At 36.5% G+C, this 22,567-nt stretch overlaps 1 protein-coding gene across 1 annotated transcript in view; it reads left to right on the top strand.

Annotated features, from left to right (window-relative positions):
- Positions 1-18,315: 18,315 nt before the first annotated feature.
- Positions 18,316-22,567, top strand: part of BRINP3 (BMP/retinoic acid inducible neural specific 3) — a gene marked incomplete at both ends in the record, with an annotated part of 415,743 nt that continues 411,491 nt past the window's right edge. Inside the window, one exon of the mRNA XM_082857555.1 lies at positions 18,316-18,419. The remainder of the gene's footprint in view (positions 18,420-22,567) is intronic.

Genomic DNA, 22,567 nt, shown 5'->3' on the forward strand with positions numbered 1-22,567 from the left:
CTTGCTGGAGTTTAGTAAGAAATTATGCATAACTCACAGTTTACTTCACGAGCACTCTTTTTGGAGGATACTCTGCATGGAAGCATTACCATCTCTGGTAAAACAGAAAGTGGTGAACTACTCCTGGTCTAGACTGATGGTTAAAAAGAACCATCAGGTAAATTAAAAGTAAAGGTAAATTATTTTTGAGGTGAATTATCATTTTTGGCATAGTCTATCTGCTGTGGATTGAATTGGGTCACCTCAAATTCAGATATGGAAACCCTAACCCCCTACCCCATGTGACTGCATTGGACATAGGGCCTTTGAGGAGGTGATTAAAGCTAAATGAGGTCCTAAAGGCAGTGTCTGATCCAGTAGAACTGATGCCCTTATAAGAAGAGGAAGAGACGCCAAAGCTTTCTCTCTACCATGTGAGAACACAGCGAGAAGGTAGCCATCTACAAGCCAGGAAGCAAGCTCTCAACAGAAACCAACCATGTAGACACCTTGATCTTTGACTTCACAGCCTCCAGAACTGTGAGAAATACATTTCTGTTTTTTAACAGGCCCAGTCTATAGTATTTTCTTATGGCAGCTTGAGCAGACTAATACACTACCTGCCTTTTACTGATTTTGTTCTATCCACAGTTGTAGGAAGATGTGAGAAGACTGGCGTATATTCCAACTCTGAGTGCATAAAGGAGAGTTACCAAGATCATGCTACCAAGTTTATCATTAGTGTTGTGATGATGTTCAAAGAATTTTCTGTGAATGCATAGAATAAAAATGACCTGTATTAAACAAAAGAAAGATACTTTTACTTATAATAGATATATAAATAAGTATATTTTTTCTGAATTCTAATGTAACAATGAATTTTATACACTATTAGAAATAAATCAACTATTTACATATTAGGCAGAATTTATTACTGAGAATATTTAGTAAGAACTTGGTTATATAAGTATATGTTAATAGTAAAATGATTAAAGTGTATGCAAACCTGCTAGTATCCATGTGTGGGACATATAGCATGATGAATATATTGAGTTTACATTTTTTTATATATATTAATTTGCAAATATATATTTGCCCTTTGAAAACTTACACATTTTCTTATACTTGTTCAAGACAATGGTGACTTTTAAAAATCTGCTATTAATTACTCATGCTTAACAACAAATACTGTCTTCTTTTCTATGAGCAAATAAAATTTTTTTATGGGATTCTCAAAGCAAATTAATATCTGCTCAAAGAAATGTAGCAATAATTGCTAAAAGAAATTTTATTTTACCAGAAATAGTTGGTTATATTATCTGTGACCAAAATTTCTACCCTTCCGTCTCAATGTCTTTTCTGCTTTTAATTGATTATATTGCTTTTTCCTCTATGGCATATAATTAAACATAATTAAATCTAGAAAACTTGAGTGTATGTATTATTGTATTTAACAAAGAAATCTTTAGGGCCCCTAATGTTGTCTATATAAACAATATTTACTTTAAAATACTTTGTATCTTTCCTCTAAGGATTATCAATTGATTCATGAGAGAATGGCAAATAAACTGAGGATTCTACAGCACATATGTACGAATTTTTAGTAAACATAGTATTTAAAGTATTATTAATTACCTTTATAATATTTAAGAAAATTAATCCTCTTACTTTATAATTGTCAATAATTATTTCCTTTTACATCCTAGATTGAAAGTGTTTTTCCAATATTAATAATCTCAAAAGTTTATACGTATTAATATGTATTAGGCAATGATATGGGTAAAAGCATGAATCGTTTCATTAGTTCAATTACAACTTTTCCTAGAACTCAATTAGAATTTATTAAAAAGGAATAATTGTACTGGACAATGTTCATAGCTTTTTATATACTGGATATTTGGTTTGCAGGTTGAAGAAAAGCTGCTGGAAAAATAACATTTGCATGGGAAAAAAGTAAGATAAGTACATTTCAAATCTCTTTTAAATATATTTGCATGGTAATTTTAATCAATCAATAATATTCTATGATTCTATAAGAAATTTACAATAATCTGTCAATTAAAATTTAATTTTAGATAGTCACTATTTTGCTTTAACCTCCTCATATTGACTGTGAAGTTCATTACCTTTTAACTGTAGAAGCTATATACAAATTGGTAGATATTTGCAATGTATTGTAACTTCCTTGCATATTCTCTACACACTTTTAGACAATTTGAGTCTCAAACTTATTTTCCTCTTTTGTCTTCTTTTTGTAGCCCAAGCATGTGGCCTAGACCCCATAATTCAGAATTAATTTGAGATTTGATTTTTAAAATAATAAATTAAAGAAGCAGATACTTGATAGAATCAATATTCTGACAAGAATAGGAGTGATGGCATCTGGCTCTTGAGGGCAGGAATTTTTCTGAGTCAAATATTCAGCATCTCCTAGGATGTATTAGATAGCACACTAGAAAGTGTCATAGAGAAGACCACAAAGGAATATTTGCCCTGAAATAAAAGCACATTCCTGCATGTAGATAGATTCAAACTCATTAATTCATGTTTCTCTTTCTTGTAAAAGTTTTACATAAGCCCATTTTTGCTTCAATGCAATGGGGTAGAATTTGAATATTTTAACTCAGCAGTTGTTTGCTCTTTCCTCCCCTAAGGGAAAAACAATGTCAATTAATGTCCTGAATGTGTTTCTTTAGTCTCAACTGGTTATATGGTATGAAACCAAAGTGCTTTTTTGTTTATAAGAGCTAAACATTGAAGAAACTAAGTTTTAAAAACTTCCCTTTGAGAGCCAGATCTCAGTGGATTCACAGCAGAATCTTATTACTCTGGCAGAGAATTTTTAATCTAGAGAATTTTTACTTTAATGTTTAGAACATTAGACATAAGGACAGTTTTCTTACTTATAGAAAGTTAACTAAAGTCTACTTGGCCACAGGAAGAAAGGAGAGGAAGCGAAGAGCAAGGTGAAGGCTGGGTGTGAATAGAGATAATAAGATGTCATAGAGGAGAGAAATTTCTGCTCCACTTTTCTCCTGGAGTTTTGGAAAGGAACAACTTTCAAGGGTGCTGTTGACAATACAGGAAAGGTTGCACTGTGGCCTTTTGGAAAGAAAAGGGGCCTGAAGAAGTATCACTTTGTTTCTCATGAACTGTGTATGTTGTGGAGACTATCCAGCTTTTCCAGAGGGAGATCATACTGAACAGCTGCTTTAGGACCCAATGAGCACTGGAATTAGGAGACAAGTATAAAATGGGACTTCTTATCAATATGATGGCCTAAGGAAGGAGCATGACTTGAAATTTCTGTAAAGAAGCCAAGGTGGCTGGAAGAGAGTGACTAAGGATACAGTACTCACAGACTAGGGGATAAAGAAAGATGAAATGTTTTAGGGTCTTGGGATCCATGGTGATAATTTTGGTGTTTGTTCTAGATAAACAGGAACTCATTGTATATTTTTAGCAGAGGAGTTCCATGATCAATTTTCATTTTAACAGGATTATAGTATTTGTTTCTATGGATAGAAAGAAATGGTAATGGGGGAGGCAGAGCAAAGAAGATATTCTTGCAATAAATCAGGTTAGAGATAATTGGTGGCTTGGGTTAGAATGTTAGCAATGAGGGCTTCCCTGGTAGCACAGTGGTTGAGAGTCCACCTGCCGATGCAGGGGACACGGGTTCGTGCCCCGGTCCGGGAAGATCCCACATGCCACGGAGAAGCTGGGCCCGTGAGCCATGGCCGCTGAGCCTGCACATCCAGAGCCTGTGCTCTGCAACGGGAGAGGCCACAGCAGTGACAGGCCCACGTACCGCAAAAAAAAAAAAAAAAAAAAAAAAAAATATTAGCAATGAAAAGGATCAGAAGTAGTAAAATGCTGGATGTATTTTGTAGGTAGGGTTAAGATGATTTGTTGATTATTTGGGTATGAGCTCTGTGAAAAAGAGAGAAGTCAAAGATCCCTCTCTCTCTTTTTTTTCCTATGTGCACAGATGGATTGTCTCTAATTGAGTTGGCAAAGAACATATGTAGAACCGGTTTGAGGAAGGGTTGGGGTCCAACAGCTGAATTTTGGACATGTTAAAGTTAGGATGATTACTATACTTCCAAGTGAAATTGTTCAATAGGAATTTGTATAGATTCTGGAAAGTCTAGGAGAAAAGGTCAGCCTGAAAATATAAACTTGGGAGTAATCAGTAGACAAATGGTATTGGACGCCATGGAAATGAATGAATTCTCCAAGAGATTTAGTGTAGATGTAAATGTGAAAAAGTTCAAGGACTGGGTCTTAGGGAATTCCAAATTTAAAAGTTCAAGATGATGAGAATATAGTAGAAAAAGTAACTCAAAGGCAGCAATCAAAGATGTAGAAAGAAGATCAATTATTGTTTTGTCCTGAAAGTATTGACCATTGGTTTGAGATAGACATCCCCTGTGTTCTATTTATTCATCCCATTCTCCCCTACCACCATCACCAATAAAACCCAACCACTGATCAATCACTAATTGTTTTACTGTCTCTGTAGTTTTTTTTTTTTCCAAAACGTCACATAGTTCAAATCATACAGTGCATACCCTTTTCAGATTGGCTTTTTTCACTAAGCAATATGAATTTAAGGTTCCTCCATGTCTTTTTGTGGCTTAGTAGTATACTTCTTTCAATCACTGGATAACATTGTACTGTACAGACATACCACAGTTTGTTTATCCATTTTCCTTTTGAGGGATGACTTGGTTGCTTCCAGTTTGGGGCAGTTAAGAATAAAACTGCAGGTATTTCTGTGAACATACTTTTTCAACTCATTTGGGTAAATAACAAGGAATGCTGTTGATGAATCATATGATAATACTACATTTAGCTTTATAAGAACCTGCCAAAACTTTCTTCCAAAATGGCCGTACCATTTTGCATTCCCACTAGCAATAAATAAGAATTCCTGTTTCCTCACATCCTCTGACCATTTGCTGTTATTAGTTTTTTGGATATTGGTCATTCTAGTAGGTGTGCAGTGCCATTTCATTGTTCTTTTTGAAGTGAAGTATAGTTGATTTACAATATTGTGTTAGTTCTTTTAAGTTATAGAGTTCTAATGACACGATGTGGGCATCTTTTCATATGCTTATTTGCTATCTGCAAATCTTTAGTGAGATCACTGTTCAGATCTTTTGCCCATGTTTAATTTTTTTTCTTATTTTGAGTTTTAAGGGTTCTTTGTATATTTTGCATACCGATCCTTTATCAGGTATGTGTTTTGCAAATATTTTCTCCTAGTCTGTGGCATGTCTTTTCATTCTCATAGTAGTGTTTTTGCAGAGCAAAAGTTGTTAATTTTAATGAAGTCCAACTTATCAATGTTTTTCTTTCATGAATTGTGCTTTTGGTGTTGTACCTAAAACATCATTTTCAAAGTCAAGGTCACCTAGATTTCTCCTATATTATTTTCTAGGAGCTTTCTAGTTTTGCATTTTACTTTTAGGTCTGTGATCTATTTTGAGTTCATTTTTGTAAAAAGTATAATTCTGTGTTTAGATTCACTTTCGTGTGTGTGGATATACAGTTGAATGCCAAATTTGGGCACAGGGATATTTTATGGGAATGCCCAAGGCCGTAGGTATTCATTCATTAACAAACATTTATTAAGCACCAACCATGTGCAGAGCCCATTCTAGATGCTGACAAGGACTGGAATTTCCCCTGTTACCTAACAATGCACCACATAAAACTCTATCTAATTCCTTCCCACAGCAAAGTTGAAGTCTCTGCCCTGCACCGAATGTATGGTTTGATGCTTTAGTCACATATCAGAATGCTGTGGTTTGAGAGTATCAGTGCAGCAGACTGCTATCCATGGTCTCTTCTTCTTAGACACAAAGCTTGACTTCATTATACACCTTCCTTTGCAGTTAGATGTGGTCATAAGAATTGTTCTGGTCAATGGAGTGTGAATGGAGGTGTTATGAGCCACTTCTAGATCTGGCCCACAAAATCTCCTAAGTGATCCTCCACAATTTCTCTTTACCACATTTACTGAATGAATAGAGAATATCTAAGGACTTAGAGGAACACTGGGTCATGAGATGGAAGGCATCTGGGTCCCTGAATTACTGTGTATCAGATCACCACACTCATCCCGCTGACTCAACTGAATGGTGCATCAGCACAAATTTCAAATTTTAATTGAACAACAGGATACTGGAATTGTTAATTGCCACTTTAAAATTATAGTGTAAAAACCATCCATCCTCCTGAACTCTTAAACTCTAAGCAAACTCTTCCTCCCAACAAGTGCAGGCAATACGTAACAAACTTACATGCTTCCAGAAGCTATTAAATAATGTAAATAAATGAAGCATGTATTGCTCAAGGGATCTTATGCCTAGGCTAAAGACACCAGCAATTATTCAACTCTAGGTTTGTTATTTTTTTTGTTGGTGCTGCTGTGTCAATATTTGTAAGATACTTGGGGTCTGTGACTTTGGTCATCTTATTCAGTACATTATCCTCAGAAGTGTTGGCCTTTAGATGACAATCAATATTTTTTTGTCTTTTAATAAAAGGATGATTGATTGTGTGAATAGAGTGTGGTATGGAGTCAAAAAGACCTTTATGTTTAGCAGTTTACTCCCCTTATCCTCCTCCTAGGACATAAAACTGTAACTTATTTATTTTTATATTCTTATAACATTTAGAACCTTGCTGCTTATATATAATACCATCAATAAATGATTGTTGAATACATGCTCAATAAGTATTTGTTGAATTGACTTTTAGGCTTGGTTTCCTTCCATAAATACAAAATGAATTCATTTTATATGGTCTTTTAAAATTGCTTTGTCTGTAAATTCATATTTTCTCCTCAGAGGCGAAACTCCGTGATCAATCTGAGGGATTGCTTTTCATCCTCTTACAAGGTATGTATTTTTTCAGAATAGGAAGTACAAGTGTTAGAGAGATTTAGAGATACCAAGAGAACTGGCAATCATGTAGCTTAGTTTCTTTTCATTTTCGTTAAAGGGGTGATAGGCCTTAGGAGTTCATGAGACACTAAAATTAATGATGCATCCTAATTAAGTAAATGTTCAGTTTCTTTTCTTGATTGCAATACTGTACAAAATAAAAGGAGAAAACAATCAAATTGCTTCATGTCAGTCTTTTCATGAAAATAAAAATCCTCCCACTCCCTGTCAGTCATTCCCTAGTGGTCTCATTTTAGATCTCAAATTTCTTGTAATATTTTGCTAATTTCCCTTGGCTTCTGCCCTTAATCTTATTGTGCTTTTTCTCCATACCATATATTTTTCATATAATCTTCAAATGTAAAGATCTTTATTCACTCTCTTATACCTATATCTATATTTTAAAAAACCAAATCAGTATGGATTGAATGATAATATGTGTAAAACTATACTAAGTAGTACATTATAAATGAACAAAACTATGTAATATCATAAGCTTTAAAATTGTTAGTTTATTTATGGAAAGTGGTGCTTTGTCCAGTTCTTCACACCCTGGTTTCTATCCATTCCTTATACAACCAAGTTGGAAGAATCAACTTGGCTCTTGATGAAATATTTCAGTACCTGGAGGAATGGAATGGCCATGAAGCAAGAGTTTGCTGTTAAATCATAAAGTTACTTGAGAGGAAACAACATACTAGCTATTTTTGAACTCTTTGCTGACTGACTCAGTTTCCTATTGCTGCTATTATAAATTACCAGAAATACATAGTGTCTTAAAACAACACAAATTTATTCCTACAGTCCTGAGGTCAGAAGTCTAAAATGGGTCAGCAAGGCTTCATTTCCTCTGGAAGGTCTAGGGAAGAATCTGTGTCCTTCCCTTTTCCAGCTTCTACAGGGTGCCCTGCCTGCATTCCTTGGCTATGGTGGTCCCCATCACTCCATTGCTTCTGCCATCACATCTCTTTCTCTGACTCCATCCTTCTGCCTTTCTCTTGTAAAGATGCTTGTGATTACATTAGGTAGACACAGCTCATGTAGGCTTCTATCTGTTTCTCAAGGTCCTTAACCTTATGAAATTGGCAAAGTTCCTTTGGCCATATAAAGGAGCCTAGTTCACACGTTCTGGGAATTAGAATGTGGACATTTTGGGGGCTAGTATTCTTTCTACCAAACTGATTAACTATTGAAATCCAGATACAACGATGGATTATAAGGAAGTTGTATCTGATCATTTCTTTGAATGTTTTCAAGACTGACATTTTTGTAAGTTACTTCAAAAATTGTGCAAGTTTATACATGTCAGTTGATATTCCATCAATCCATAGAACCACTATGCCAATGAACATACTTTGGACACTATACTCATGAATACATTTTGATAGTACAATTTAGAAAATAATCATTTTTGTTAATGTCAAAAATTTAATTCTGAGAATTCTGAATAGCAAAATGTTATATAACCTTATAGCTTTATAGGACAACTCATAATATTAAAAACATTTCACTCTTCTATAAATATAATTTACTTGCAAAAGTTGACATAAACAATTTATACTTGCATAATTTATTAATAAAATTAACAAATAACTTGATATTTTCATTAAATTTCTTCTTCTGTCCAACAAATTAAGAACTGAAAGATGATTTAAAAATAGCTTAATTATTTCTTTTAGTAATGAAAACTGATGCTTCAATTTCCTCAAACCTCATTTTTCTTATTTTTAAATAAACAAAATGCTTTAATTCACAGCATGGTGAGAGGATTAAATTAGTATGGTGGCTAGTAAGGTATCTATAAAAACCTAAACTTCCATGTAACAGCCAAGGGTCATCATCATTAACATGGTTTACTAGGCCTAATATATGTCAAATATTCTGAAAATATTTTGAAGAATGCTGTCATTTAGTAACAATATTTCTAAATATTGGATAAAAATTAAATATAATAAGCCTTTATAAGAATGTTAAAGAGGGAAAGTTTGGTGAGGTACTTAATTTCATCTATTAAATAAATACTAATTCAGCTCCTTTTCTATGTAGTATCCTGTACTCATCAGTGGAGATAAAAGTGAGTGAGTTAAGAATAAATATTGAAAAAATACAGTAACGGTTCCTTCTTCATGGAACTGATAGTAAGCAGCTTGTGTTTGAAATATTATAAGTTAGGCTCTGAATCCCATTATGTACATGTGAAGACATTATCAATCACACAGAAACACATATAGCAATATAAATGCTACTTAACAAATCTTCCCAGAATGCTTCTATATCCCAGTATTTTATATGTGATAGAAAGGTACAGTGGAAATCCACTGAAACTATGACATCATAAAAACTGACTTCCAATTCTTTTTTTTTTTTGAAGTAGAAAATAATAGCTTTATTGCTTTGGCAGGCAAAGGGGGCCACAGTGGGCTAATGCCCTCAAAACTGTGTGTCCCCCGACTTCCAATTCTGATTCTTCTACTTGGTTTGGCAAATTAATTAAGCTCTTTGAGACTGTTACGTCATATATGAAATGTTCATAACAAAATTGCACAATTTGATATTGAGATAATTTATTTAAAGAAACAGGTCCATAGAAGGCTTTTAAAAGAATTCTATGAACTTACTTATCTTTCCCTTTAACAATTAGATATTTTTATTTATCAACAAGTAGGTTTTGATTAGTGTGGATTTTTTTCAAGACTTGAAACATAAAATAACCAATATAAATTCTTCTTCACATGTGTTTCATCTTTTGGAATATTCTAGATTAGTGTAAAAATTTAATTTTATATTAAAGAGCACATTCTAATGTTTAAATCTGATTCTACTCTCGTCTTGTTTAATCCTGGAATGATACCCCTTCTGAAGTAATAATAACTCCCAATAGATTTTAGTGTTATGTTTGTCTTTTAGGTTTGCTATTTCTAAAACTTATGACTTGAATGTAATACTCAAATATTGATGTATATGAAAGAATGAAGACTGATATGGCTTCAGCCACTGCAGAAAATTGAACATCCCCTAAATGGCTAAAGTCTTGCAGCTTTTCTCCTAATAAGGATAGCCCATTTTTAATGGAACATGGATTTTATTTTTTTTGCATGATGTTTTCTTAACAATGCACTGTCTTAGTCTCTGCATTTATTTCATATTGTGTGTGTGTGTGTGTGTTTGTCATTTCTGATGTAAGTCAGGGTCTAGTTAAGCAACTTATTTTGAGATGATGGGGTTCCTCTTGATACAGTCCTATTCCTATATTGGTAGGAAATTTAAAAAGTAGAACATAGAGGTGACATGATGGAGTATCATCTTCAGGTGGTTGGAATTATCTACAGTTTAAGGTTGTACTGTGTGGTTGAAAATAGTCTAGGGAACAAGGCAATGCACAAACAAACAGAACACTGAGAATCTTTCCTGAGGAAGTAAAATTACATAATGAAATGTTCTCCAATCATTGAGGGCAGGGGTAGAGGGAGGAGGGGAGGATAAAACACAGCAGGGAAAGAAAAGTTTTCTACAATGAAGAGTGTTATCAACAAAAAAAACTCAGAAAATACTGCAATTTATTTATCTCTGCACTGCTCTCTCTCTTCTTCATTTATTACTTAGCCCAATCTCAGAAGCATTACTTGTTTTAGCAGGTAGTAATAGAATTTAATTGATTTAGAATGAATACTAGCTAAGAAGCTAGGAAAGCTACATTTAAAGTTCCTTGGGTTACTGGTTAGTGTATGATTACACTAATCACTTAATCTCTCTGGTTCTCAATCTCTCAATCATAATGAAGGAGTTAGACTAAACTATCTTTAATGTCCCTACAAGTTCCAACACACTTTTTTGAGATTTGAATATGTTGGTCAGTTTATTTAGCAGCATATTGATCTTGTTGCTGAAATTCGGCCTCTGTACACCTGTGCTGGATTAAATCTCTGAGACAGAGTTTTGGGTGAAGTAGAAAGAAACAGCTTTCTTGCCTTGGCTAATGCCCTCAAGACTGTGTGTCCTGCCCTGGAGAGGGTGGTGAGGAGTCTTACAGTGTTCAGGGAGCAGGGCGTGGTCAGCTTGTGGGCATTCTTCTGATTGGTTGGTGGTGAGGTCATCAGGAGTCAACATCATCACCCTTCTGGTTCCAACCAGTCTGGGGTCTCCGTGCTTGTGGGCAGCAGACAGTTAACTTCTCCTACTGGCAGGGGTTTCAGTATCTGCAAAACAGCTCAAAGGACATGGCTCAGAATATTATCTACAGTCCTTGATTAAGAACTAAAAGTCCTTGACTTTGTTTAAAGGCTAAAGTATTATTATTTTATCTTGCTTGACTGTTTTCCTTTCTTTCTGCATTTTCTGACTTCTCTGATTAAATTTATTCTTTGACTAAAGTTTTTCTACAGACAAAACACAGGCGCAGGACATGGGTGTGTATCTATTCTGGGAAGGCCTTGCAGGGTCCTGCTTGGTTACAATCTCATGAAGTGAGACGTGAAGATGCTTGCACACTTAAGTATTTAAGAAGTTTTAGACACTTTCAAAGAGAAAACTCTAAAACCAAAATAATCACATAACAAAGAGACTAAAAGGAATAAATGTAAATATTCTAATGAGGGCAATTATATATGCATAAATGTGCGTGTTATGTATGACTTTTGTATATGAGGAACAGTTTGAATGTACTTATTATAACCCATTTTTGTTGTAAATTTGATTTCAGGTTAAAATAATCTTCACAAGTAACTTGCTTCACTAATTCACTTCTCTAATTCAACATATCTTGGATGTTGCTTTTAGATTGGAAATTTTAGTGGATTAATAGGTAAGAAATACATTAGGTGGTACCTGTATATTTCAAAAGAAGATGGAGCCAGAAGAGCAGACAAAAACATTACCTGTAATACAAAACTTGCTAAAATACCAACTGCAGATGTGCCTGGAGATTATCCAGGAAAAGACATGCTCAACATAAAATTAAAATGCATAACTTATGAGTACATAAGTTTGAAAATAAGTTCAAACCTGAATTGTACTTAAGGTAAAAACCAGCTAGGAGATATAAAGCCTATGGCTCTATTTGGGGGTTGATCAAATATAATCATATGATTTAATATAATGTTAAAATACATTGTTTATTAAAGTGCTATAAACTATTTTAAGGTTAAGGAACAATGGGTCACAAAATTAATATTTTTTATCCTGTCCTGTTTTTCTCCAAATATTTAAAATCAACCTCACATTTATTTCACATATATGCTAAAAATGCTAATGTTACATTTTCTAATTTAAGTTGGGTCCTCAACAAATAAATCTATTTCCTTGAATAACAAATTAGGTAAGTAGGTTTAGGAAGCATATTGGAATTTTTATATGAAAAGTGTGCTCTCTTTCTGCCACAAATGTTATGTTTGTGTTTGTAGTGAATGTAATTCAGGATATTCATCCTCCTTGTGTGGACCTCAGATCCCCCCTAGCAACATATGTCTGAAACACTTGGACATACACAGAAATCATCCTTTTGGTAAAATGAGATGACTTAAGAAAACCTTCTGTTCCAGGACATCATTAGGAATGGAATACAGCCTGAGGAGAGAAAGAAAAAAAAAGTTATACAAACATATCCTTAGTGAAATTTTTTCCCTTGCCAAGTTTGATAGTAATGATGACTACAGATTTGCACACCTGCACGGTGCGCCTTACTATTGTAATATCCCACTTGGCTATCTCTCTTCTAGGATTTTATATTGGTGCTTTCTAGAAAATTGATTATCTGAAATAAAGTCTATTCTTACCATCTTATCAATGGAATTTTAAGATCAGATATTTCAGATGAGGCTGAGGGCATCCTGAATACATTTTATGACAATTAGCATTAAAATTTGGGGATAAGGAATTGACAGCGGAAAGAATGACAACGGAGGAAAAAAATGAATATGAATAGTTCACTAGTAAAATATATTCTATAACTCAAAATTGCAATGGTTTCTCTTAGAGGAAGTCTCTTTTAATTGTTCACATGCAAAACGGTCAGCTTACACTTGAAAAACCAAGTTCACACAATTTGCAATCTTTGTTATTCTGCGCACCTAGTGACATAGGATGTCAGCACAATCAAGAGCCCTTTAGCTCCTTCCCACTCCAACACCTACCCATTCTCCACAGAATGAGCGTGTGCAGCCTGGGGGTGCTGCAGACTCACGGAAGCCAGAGGGCTTGATGAATTCATAGGTATCACCTCGACATGCAAATACCTACTTCGGTCGCCATGAATTTGTTTCTGGTGCAAGAATTGGACAGAGGGTGTACACACTAGTAAGACGTTTCTATGAGTTTAACTTTCCTGGCCAAAAATGTGAAAAATACACGTTCTCATATCTGAAACTGAAAAATATATATATATTTTAGAACATGGTGAAGGGGGCACAGACACGGGGCTATGACCCCAAACTATTTTATTTTCAGAAAGGAAAGAGAGTAAGAAATAAGGGAGATATTTACCCATTTAGCAAGCAAGCAGGCATCATCTTTATCTGTGTCTGGATTGTGAACGTAGGAAATTTAGGACCTTAAAGCCTTCACGTTGCCTGCTTAAAGCCCGTTTCTTCAAATTCACCCTTACAAGCTACTACTCTCCTAGGAAGGAGGAAAAGAAAATTTCCGCTGACCCAGCTCGTGATTTCCATACAGAGAGCAAAGAAATGAATGGAGAGGGGCATGGGACGGTGAGAAGCAAAGTGTTTCCTTTTCAACCGCAGAAAATAAGATTACTTACCAAGAACATTTTTATCCGGGGGAAATGTTTATTCCCTCTATCATTCGGCGCCTCAGTCTCTGCAAGAAATCAATTTCCACTCTACCTTTTCCTCCTATTTCTAAAAGAAAGAGAGAGAGAGCGAGAGAGGCGGATAATGCTTAAGCTTCAGGGTCCAGAGGAAGATACAGAGGGCAGAAGACTCCCATAGCGCTCTGTACCCAGATCCCAGCGCTGAGAGTGAACCCCTGCGGGGGAGGAAGGGAGATTCTCTAAGGAGGGTGCGGGGGGGGGTGGCGACGGGGGGATTCATTTCACTGTCAAAACATAAATCATCCGCAAAGAGAATCGCTAGCCCCTCAGTCACACAAGCAATTCCCTAGGGGAAGTAGGTTTCAAAGAAAAAAAGCAAGTTCCTGAATTGAATGAGAGAGAGAGCGAGAGAGAGAGACTGGGATTTGGGTTTGGGATTTGGGCTTGGAGGAGGGATGGGGCCGTAGAGGAAAGGGGAAGAAGGAATAAATCTAGTCTTACCCGATCGATCAGGCGATCGTTTGTGCTGTATCGGGCTATGAAAAAGGCAAGATAATGCATTCGGCAGCAAAGCCATTTCTGGCACCGTCTCCCTACGCAATTGTTTAGGTATAAGAGGTGACGCGGGAGTCTCACAGCCTGCCACCTGCTCCCCCAGGGACGGTCGTCAGAACCTCCAAAGCTCTAGCTTCTAAAGCGAGGCGTTTAGAGCTGAGGTTTCGAAGGGAAGTCAATTGCCTGGAGTCCCAGGGAAGCAGCCTTCGCCGAGGAAGCAGGACCTGGGAGGGCTCCTGCCGCCGCCGCTGCCGCTTCCACCCGCCGGTTCCCTGGCCCCGTGCCTAAGCCTCCCGGCACAGCGCCCCCGAAAGCGCCAGGCGACCCGGCCTCCTCTGCGTCTTCAGCCCCCAATGCAAATCGCGGATGATCTGGTCATCCTAAAGTGACCACGGTGGTTATTGGGGGGCTTGGTTGTGTTGGGTCCCTTACTACGCCTCCCTCGGTTGCTGCAAGGGAGAGGGTTCAAGGGAAATCCTAGTGAAATGCACTGATGGAATACTATTAATCCTAATGAACATGTTCCCAACGCAGGTAACTCTTAAAGAACCGAGAGTGGGAAGATCAGAGCAGGATTTCCGAAGCGGTGGCCTCTTGAATTCTCATTGGATCCTTCCCAGCAGCCTAAATCACTCTTGCTGCTGTATCTATCAGGATGACTCCAGCCTCGCTCCCTAGTTCTCTCTTTATCCCGCTGTCTTCAACACATCCTTTTACTTATCTTTGCAGATTTATCTGTAGTCCACCTCCTGGTCTCTGGGGTTACACAGCTTCTATTTTTCCCCACTGTATGGGGCTGTACAGTCCGTAAAATTTCACTTTGTCTGCCTAAGGCTCACCACAAATAAGCCCCCTCCCACTCCCCCTAAAATAAAAGGCACCTCTTTCACACTTTGCTTCCCTCCCTTGGGGCTTCCTGGCTCTGCGTGTAACTTGTTTTTACTTGGTATGCCACCAGGAACTGCTGATTATTTCAAAGTTGCACCACCCTGAAGCTCATCACTTTACCTTGGCTTGGAAGATCATGGAATATCTGTTGGCATCTTGGATGTATTTTTCTCATAGTCATCTTGCTTCCTGAAATTTCCTCTGGTAAGTTCTTCTCTTTATATGTTGTGAGAAACTTAGTACTAGTGTTATTTTTAATAAGCTTGTTAGTTTAAAAAATGTCTTATTTCTTACATTTTTGTCACTTTCAGAACTCAAAGATCTATGTGAATGTGTTGATTAATTAGTATGTTAGTTGCAGTTGTGCTGATGTAGCCCATGTAATGAATTACCCTATCACCTTTTACATTCTTTATTTATTTCTGCCCTCATTTATATTTCAGGTTATAGGAAACATTAACCATCCCCCACCCCACCCCAGTAATGCTTCTTGGCACACATTCCTGAGCCATTTGAAAGGTCAAATTTTATGTTTATCTAAGAGTAAGCTTAACACAGACCTTCTGACAATTGCAGGGTCTGGCAAAGTTCACTCTTTTCTGATCTTCAGAAGGTTGTTCAGGTCACTATTTGTTCATTGTAAGCAATTACATGAATAGGGAGGACTTTTGTAAAGTGTATTTTTATGAGCCACTGTATGGTAACATGAGGAGTGTGAGTTTTGAGTGCACCATTTTTATTATTATTATTTTTTACAACATCCCAAATCACACATGAACACATTATTTTGGGTGTTGTATTTAAATTCAGGCATCACATTTGGGAGTAGGTTTCCGATTTTGTGAATTTAACGGGTGAACAGTTAGTTGGACACAGAGTGCTCATTTCAGAGGAAGAGAGCTATCAGAAGAAAGCACTGATTATCTTGGTACTAATCATTGAAATTCAGGAACAGACTTTATATGAAAAATTTAATTGCCTCAATTTTCACACTTGTTCAACCCCCAGACTCAATTTTAATAAGTATGTTAATATGTCAGTGTTTTTTTCTTTTATGAGCATTTTTATGAGAGTAACTGACAGTTATGATTATCACTTCCCCTTTAAGTATAGGTGTGCTGAGAAACATTTAAATCTTAGCTTTTACTTCACACATTGACAAGGACACAGAATTTATTAATTGCCAAACCCGAATGTATCGGTCGTCTCTAATGCATGCTGAGGTTTGGGGTTTTTTCTCTGTGAACCCCCCTCCCAACCCCTCCCCATAAGAACAAGTTGCTGGTTTCTACATTTCTGGTTATTGGGATGGATGGAAGTGAAAACCCATTGTTCAAGATTTTCTTTCTTTCCTTCTTTCTTTTCTTTCTTCCTTTTTCTCTCCCCCCCCCCGTCTTTTTTAAATTTCTCGGAAAGAACTATTTCTGTCGTCATTGATGGCTGACTCGACACCCTAAGTCATGCTTTTTTAAATTCAAAAGCCCTTTTAGCTTCCAGACAGAAAAGTACTCCAGCTGCGGCATCATCCATCCCCCATCTCGGGATTCAAGGGCTTTTCCCCCTTGGCTTCCACCGAGAGAACGGGGCTGCCTGTGGTCCGCACCACTGGGCTCCCCTCACCCGTCACTAGTTTCTACCTGGTCTCCTTCCTAGCCTGGTCGTCCTGACTGACAAGTGCCATCAGCGCCCGAGACTTCAGCTGAAGAAACGAGGGGCTTACCATAATTCACCAATTCAAACATCCTCTTTGGAGGACTGCTGCTTTTGCGCAGGAGTGGAGGGAGGGAAGGAAAAAAAAAAAAAAACCCCAACTTTCCGTGCAGTCAGATCTTTGCTTCTTAACCTAGTCTACTCCAGTAAGGCACAGACGTCAGGTACTTAGGTAAGTGCTTTTTTTTTTTTTTTTTTTTCCTGTATCATAACCTGAAACTCAGGTTGGTGGAGGGGAGATGTGCATTGCACCGTCAAGGACGCTTTAACCGGGAGGGCGAGCAACAGGCGACTCTGCCTGGAGATTTGTCCGCAGCTCGTGGCAACGCCTAAGCCACCTGGGCGCCGGGAGCACGGAGGACAAGGTGCGCGGAGGACAAGGTGCCCTGTAGACCGGGCGGCCCGGGCTTGGCGCCGGGAATGGGGATGACCCTCACGGGTGGGGACCGTGCCCCGCGCCCCGCCCGCTCCGCCGGCGCAGGCTCGGCTCTAGGCCCCTGCGGCGAACGGGCGCCCGGCGTGGGCATTCGCAGCCCTGGAGCCGGGCGCGCGCCAGGGGGTTCATCCTTGCTTCACGCTCCATTTCCAGTCTTCCTCCCGCCGAATTTGAGCAAAACCTCTTTTCTGTGCTAGAGGCCAGATTTGGGAGCTGTAGAATCCCTCAGCAGCGCCCATCTGCGTTTGTATTTATTAATTATTATTATTATTATTTTTAATGAGCTGTACCTAGGACTAAGAAATGACGGCTCTCCAGCTTGCCTGCTTCATAAAAAATGAGTCTCCATCCATCCGTTTAGTTGGGCTTAGAATAGCTGACTTCTCAGGCTCTGTGTGAAAGTGTTGCTGACCGTCACACCCTCCCTTCCTTCACCAACTCGCAGGAATCCGGAGGGTGGAGCGGTGGGGGAAAGAAAGAGTTGGATTTGAACTTGGAGCCAGAGGTTGGAATATAAGTGAAAAGCAAAGAGTAAGGGTTGTGAGTCTTTCAGCTTCTGTTTTACCCACTTGCAAGTTAGGCTTTTCGGTTTCCGTCCCCCTTTCCTGGAGGCGGGGCGGGAGGTAGGAGGGTCCAGGCTGGGAGCGCTCCCCTCCGGCGTCCACCCGAGAGGGGGTGGTGCTTCTGGGCTGCTGGCGATGCTCGTTCTGCAGCCGAGCAGTGGCAGAGAGTTTAAGACTCCGATGGCTGTTCTACTAGTCTCCAAGAGTTGAGCCACAGTCCCTTTTACTTTGCACCAGGTCAGAAACGTAATCAGCCCTTTAGAGCAGGGACCACCTTCTGATGGGAATCCGACTGGGAAACGCTGGGGAGGCTCTACCCTCGAAGATAAGATGCATGTTTCCGGCTGTGTGAGATACCAACCCGAGGCTTGAAACGAGGAAGAGGTGACTGGGGTTGCTAAATAACCCTCCTATTGCTTACAAGTAGTCTAGCCTGTCAAATAGATGTAAGCAAAGAAGAAAGCACTAGGGTATAAAACTGTCACAGCAGCTTCGAAGACGGATGATTCAGATTTGGGGTACTTTTTCTTTTGCGAGCTGTTTAGATTTGTCATCATGCAGTTAAGCAGGTAAGGACTGAATGTATTTTATTGACAATGATATAACCTGTGTTTGACCCCTCCCGTGGTAATTTTTCCCTGTTTGAAGTGATGGAATACATGTATTTTCAAATGTGTCTGATATGATGCATAACTTCTTGATATTTGCATTCAAGAACCATTTAAATCCACTTAAATGTTTAACATGCATTCACTTGAATGTTCAAGGTACATTTATTTAAATGTTTAACAATGTTACAAAAATCATAAACTGGGCCAAGGTGAGAGGAAGAAATGGGGAGGGTAGAAGTTAGAGGAAGGAATGTAAAACCCTAATGAAGGATGTAAGCTAGTAGTTGCAGAAATGGCTTAAAACTGCTTCTTGTTAAGGTCATAGACCTGAATATATAAAGGAGAATTGGAGAACTATTAAGGGCGTCTTCAACTAGCAATTTAATTCTGACTACTTGAGAGAAATGTTTTGTGGGTATTTTCATGTAATTTTCTCAATTTCAAAAAAAAAAAATCCTTGGGGTAAAGGTGGGTTGAGTTGTCAAATAGGATGAGAAAAGAGCTTGCCCTAAAGCAGTGTTATGTATGACCCCAGTATAGAAATCTTTGGGCTTAGGAAACCAGTTGGAAACTGAAAAATAAAATATAAACACATTTTTTAAATTATGGAAAATCTCCCATAAATAAAGCTTTTTAAAATTCCAGGTTTTGGAGATGTATAATGTTACTAGCCAATAGATTTCTTCCACTATCAGACGTAACAACCCCCAAAAATCTCAATTAAAATGAAAACCACAATTTGAATAAGTTATGTTGTTATTATTGATATTGTTTTGCTTACATGTTGAAGGAGTCTGGAGTCCCCACACAGTGAAGCAAAAAATTTTGATAAGCTATAATCCTAAAACTATTTCATTTATTTCTAACAGTTTTTCTTTTCTAAGAAATTGTATTCTTTAAGATTTTTCTCTGGAAATAATTTTAGTACTTACATTTATTGACGTAGATCCCTGATCAATAATTTTTCTGCTTGTAAGGCTCACTGATAACATCTTGAAGAAATATGAAAGATAATTGTGACTTTGGGTCATAAAATTGCAAAGTTATGGTGCTTTTCTTAGTTTGATGCAAGAGGTAGTTTTTACTCCACTGGAAAAAGTAATTTGTCAATGAATTCCAATTCCTGAATTCTTTTGCATTTTACCCTCTGGAGTTCTACTGCAGTGAATATACCATTATTATACATTGTATTACATATGTATGCCCACTTTTGGGTGAGTGAAAAAGGTATTTATTTTAAATTACATTGCTTTAATAGTGTTTTTAAATGAAGTAGACATGATACCATATGATTGATTTCATTTATCATTTAATCAGATAATATGTCATTCCAGCTTCTCATGAGATATTTTCTCTTAATAAACTCAACATTGTAATGTACATTTTTTATAAAATACAGTACATTTTGATTTTCTTCATGTAGAATGATTGATATATGATAATCAAGTAAATCAAACCTAAGTAGGAAGAAACCATTGGGACTCTAAGAGTGTGTGTGTGCATGTGTGTGTGTATCATATACATACATGCATATATGAAATTAGCCTTACTCCTAGATTTGTGTGTTTTTTAAATAAAGATGGAATTTCTTTTCTGAATAGTGCCTTTGTGTGTTTCTCTCTACAAGTGCAAAGAACTCAACTGATAGGACTTCAAAACTTTGATGCTCTGTTATCAGCCTATACTTCAGTTTCCTATATTACCTGTTATTTTGACTTTTTTCATATTATCTCCAAAAAGAGTAGTTACTGAGTAGAGTGTCTAAAATTTTAATAATTTAGAAAATTAGATATTAGTATTAGAAGTTCAAAGTTCAGATGCAAAGACAAATGTAACGCCCATCCGTGGCCAGTTTAGCACAAATCTATCTTTTATTAAAAAATATCCCAAAGGTGTTTGTATGTTATGATTATGACTTATGATTAATGATGTCCTCTTCTAAGATTCTTAACAGTTTTCTTTTTACCTCTTAGTATTGGGTTATTGTGAAAAGTAGAGAGAATGGATCTAAGAACCCTTCCTCAATTTTATTTCTAGTTCCATCTCACTAATGCGATACTAGTAAGGTGTCTTGAGTACTCCTTCCAGCCTTCATCTCTCACATGGTTGAAAACACCATCTACTTCATAGTGTTTTTGCAGAAAAAATGATAGAAGAGATGAGGATGCTTTAAAATTACAAACGTTATGAAAACAAAATGTATTTTGAAAAAGATACCATGTATGTTTGATTTTTTTGTTTGGTTTCTGGATAAAATTCTTTTTCCATGCAAGAAGTAATGTTGACTCAACTGAAAAAAAAATTAGCACCAAATATTCTTGGTCTATGTTTTTATGGTGTCTAATGAGTTTACATAGCATCTCTTTTGTTTTGATATTGTGTAGCTAAAAAACAAAAAACACAAGCTTAAAGAGTACACTCCTTAAGGCACATTAGTTCTTATTTACATCGTATTTACCTTTGCTTTAATGAAGTTCTCGGAGAAGAGTCACTTTTACAAAAATAGCTGCTCTTGACTGACTTTTCAGCGTCATTTAGTGAAAGTCTGATTTCTTAGCAGATTTATATTAACTTGTTGATCTCTGTCAGTTTAATTGAAAACAAGATCGAAATATTCTCATATAACAACTTTCATAATGAAGAAACTCGAGAAAAGCCAGACTTGTAATTTCTGACATTATCAACTCATATTCAGCTTACCAGGATTAATTAGGTGACATCTAGCATTGTTGGTGTTTTAATTTAGCAGCTACATGGATAATTTCATTTAGACATTTAGTAGTGTAACTCTGACCAGTTTTTCCATGCACTGCTATTCGGTTTTATGATTTTAATATTTACAATTCATGAGTTCTAAAGGAGAACAAAAGAAAAAAAATTGTGTTTAATATTATTGATTGCTAATGGATGATCTTGATTCTTAAAAGAAGGAAATAGTATTAAGATGTTTATTCTATTCTATAAAAGAGTAAAAGATTCTCTGAAGATGAAATTTAATCATGAACACTAATGGCCCTTTTGCTGAAAATATATCTAGAAGTCCTGGCCTAGCTCCCCTTTTTTTTTTTTTCTTTTTAGCGATATCAAATAGCCACTCAAACCATTTTACACTGGTCATCAAATATCCCCATCAATAACATTTTAAGACTTTTATTGTTATCATTTCAAGGCATATTTGATGGGTTATTAAGAATATTTATATCCAATTAGTTATTTGCAGAGCTATCCAGTTACAAAATCTCCATAGATAATTATTTCATAAGCTATGAAGTAGCTCTTCTATACTTATGGTTTGAAATAAAGTATTCATGCAAACAGTTCTGGGATATTTCTCAATTTCATATTCAAAGTAACAAATCATGAATAACTAATAGATGCTCTAATTGAAATAAACACAGTTATTTTCTAACCAGTTTTGCATTTCCCACAAGATTAAAAGATATAACTAATATACTTTTAATGAGCTGATTGAATTACTACATATTTTATCATGACATAAATAGTCGTGTTAATTTTGTAACTGTTTATTTTTAACCAGGAAAGCATAAATTCAGATGTGGAAAAATGACATGCAATATAATAAATTAGGAAATCTTAAAGAGTCTTATTCTTCTATATTCATTGCTATTTCTTACACACACTTCATAATTTCTCAGATTTTTTATTTTTTAAGTTTAGAGTTAAAAATGGTATGTATCTCAGTGTAAACTATATTTATAATTATTTCTTTAGGAGCATTTGTATTAATGCGTAAACCCTAATTTACTCAGATGTGGATGCCTCTAAAAGCACCCAAGGCATAGCAAATTTCTTTTAATAGCTGATAAAGGAGCTACCATGTTATAGTTTCAGCAAATTAAATCTATAAAATACACATTTATTGATTAAATTAATAAATATGTTAACGTTACATTCGAACGTATTGTAGCTCTCTGCTATATAAGAATTATTGTCTCATAATGGTGTGTTTCATTTAAATTCCATTATAGAGTTATTGTGAAAGAATACTTACAGATAGACTTATTCTTCCTGATTTCTGCAGATATCAGACAACCTCATCAGGATTGAGCTGTTTTTTATGAACTTTTCTGGAGTTTTGCATTTTG

The sequence above is a fragment of the Leucopleurus acutus genome (genome assembly GCF_964270905.1).
Source record: "Leucopleurus acutus genome assembly, chromosome: 2".
Classification (NCBI taxonomy): Eukaryota; Metazoa; Chordata; class Mammalia; order Artiodactyla; family Delphinidae; genus Leucopleurus; species Leucopleurus acutus.